The 2,433-nt window shown below is 42.5% G+C and overlaps 1 non-coding gene across 1 annotated transcript; it reads right to left on the bottom strand.

The window, feature by feature from the left end:
* Nucleotides 1–889: 889 nt before the first annotated feature.
* On the bottom strand, nt 890–961 carry trnap-agg (transfer RNA proline (anticodon AGG)). Its single transcript has one exon. It is a non-coding gene; the product is annotated as a tRNA-Pro (tRNA).
* Between the last annotated feature and the right edge of the window lie 1,472 nt (nt 962–2,433).

Genomic DNA, 2,433 nt, shown 5'->3' with positions numbered 1-2,433 from the left:
ATCTACAGACTGACAGATCCTGAGAAATAAAGAACTGGTAAACTCAGCAACACAAAAAAAACCTTGACGTCCAAGGAAGATGGATCATCTTACAATCATTTCTATGGTGAAGAGAACCCACTTCAAAAGAGCCAACCAAGTGAACAACACTCTCCAGGAGGTAGCCGCATAGATATTCAACTCTACATGCTTGTCCGGGATTTGAACCCGGGACCTCCCACACCCAAATCAAGAATCATACACCTAGACCAACGAGCCACAGCAAGAATGCGCTCACAACTGGAACACTGAAATTACAGACTTAAATCTGCCTTCATTCAGGTATTTAAACCCCAGATGGGGTTGTCTTTACCAGGGTCGTTGACCAACTATGAAACATATCATATGAGCCAAGGTGTGAAAAAAGACGTGGATAATTATCAGCAGAGGTTTCGGGTGAAACCATTATGAGACCTTGACATATGTAGTTTAACTTCTTTACACTGAAATTGAATGGCCTCAATTTCAATCAGACCTTGTGAGCTCTAATTACCTTTTTCCACTACCACCAACCTAGCGTGGCTTAACTTGACTCAGCTCGGTCTTTAGAGTTTCCATTAGGCGGTAGTAACTGGTAACAGGTATTTTTTAGTACTTGCTCAGTTAGGTTTCCAAGTCACTCTCAAAATGTGACATAAACAGATTGCATGGCAGGGACTGTGCAGTTAATGGCATCACTCAATGAATCATCAGAGTGACTGCTTCACACAATCAGTAAAAGCAGTTTTGACAGACAAATTGGTGTCACAGATAACATTGAAAGTTTTTGTAAGCAACACATTTACAATGACCCAGAAGGAGTTACACTTGCCAAAAGTTTCCATGAAGGTTAAAGCTTTCGATGTCAAGGGGGCTCGTCCAGGATTTGAACCTGGGACCTCTCGCACCCTAAGCGAGAATCATACGCCTAGACTAACAAGCCACAGGAGGACTGCACTCATGTCTGGAGCTCTGAAAGTACAGACTTAAATTGGCTTTCAAATTCAAGCGGGACTGTTTTTAAGCCCTCTTCAGGATCCATTTTTGTACTTTCAGGCCTTTGCTACTGACAAGCTCCAACAGGGATGACTCCAGAGGGACTGCACACAATGAATGAGAAAAGAAAAGGGTTCCCAGTCATCCAGGTCATGGTAGTCTGAGGAGCTTTGAAAGAAAGCAGCTGGAATTCTCTAAGTTTCTTGAAGACCTTTCACCACTCATCTGAGAACCTTTGTTAGATCTAAAACTAAATGTTGGAGAGTCCCAGGTATTTAAACCCCAGATGGGGTTGTCTTTACGAGGGTTGTTGACCAACTATGAAACATATCATATGAGCCAAGGTGTGAAAAAAGGCGTGGGTAATTATCAGCAGAGGTTTCGGGTGAAACCATTATGAGACCTTGACATATGTAGTTTAACTTCTTTACACAGAAATTGAATGACCTCCATTTCAATCAGACCTTGTGAGCTCTAATTACCTTTTTCCACTACCACCAACCTAGCTTGGCTTAACTTGACTCAGCTCGGTCTTTAGAGTTTCCATTAGGCGGTAGTAACCGGTAACAGGTATTTTTTAGTACTTGCTCAGTTAGGTTTCCAAGTCACTCTCAAAATGTGACATAAACATATTGCATGGCAGGGACTGTGCAGTCAATGGCATCACTCAATGAGTCATCAGAGTGACTGCTTCACACAATCAGTAAAAGCAGTTTTGACAGACAAATTGGTGTCACAGATAACATTGAAAGTTTTTGTAAGCAACACATTTACAATGACCCAGAAGGAGTTACACTTGCCAAAAGTTTCCATGAAGGTTAAAGCTTTCGATGGGAAGGGGACTCGTACGGGATTTGAACGGGGGTCCTCTCGCGCCCAAAGCGAGAATCATACGCCTAGACCAACGGGCCACAGGAGCACTACACTCATGTCTGGAGTTCTGAAAGTACAGACTTAAATCGGCTTTCAAATTCAAGCAGGACTGTTTTTAAGCCCTCTTCAGTAGCCATTTTTGTACTTTCAGGCCTTTGCTACTGACAAGCTCCAACTTTATGACTCCAGAGGGACTGCACACAATGAATGAGAAAAGAAAGGGGTTCCCAGTCATCCAGGTCATGATAGTCTGAGGAGCTTTGAAAGAAAGCAGCTGGAATTCTCTAAGTTTCTTGAAGACCTTTCACCACTCATCTGAGAACCTTCGTTAGATCTAAAACTAAATGTTGGAGAGTCCCAGGTATTTAAACCCCAGATGGGGTTGTCTTTACCAGGGTCGTTGACCAACTATGAAACATATCATATGAGCCAAGGTGTGAAAAAAGGCGTGGGTAATTATCAGCAGAGGTTTCGGGTCAAACCATTATGAGACCTTGACATATGTAGTTTAACTTCTTTACACTGAAATTGAATGACCTCCATTTC

The sequence above is a fragment of the Neolamprologus multifasciatus genome, chromosome 20, assembly GCF_963576455.1.
Source record: "Neolamprologus multifasciatus chromosome 20, fNeoMul1.2, whole genome shotgun sequence".
Taxonomy (NCBI): domain Eukaryota; kingdom Metazoa; phylum Chordata; class Actinopteri; order Cichliformes; family Cichlidae; genus Neolamprologus; species Neolamprologus multifasciatus.
Note: the sequence above shows the minus strand (reverse complement) of the source record. Positions and strands in the feature narration are given on the sequence as shown.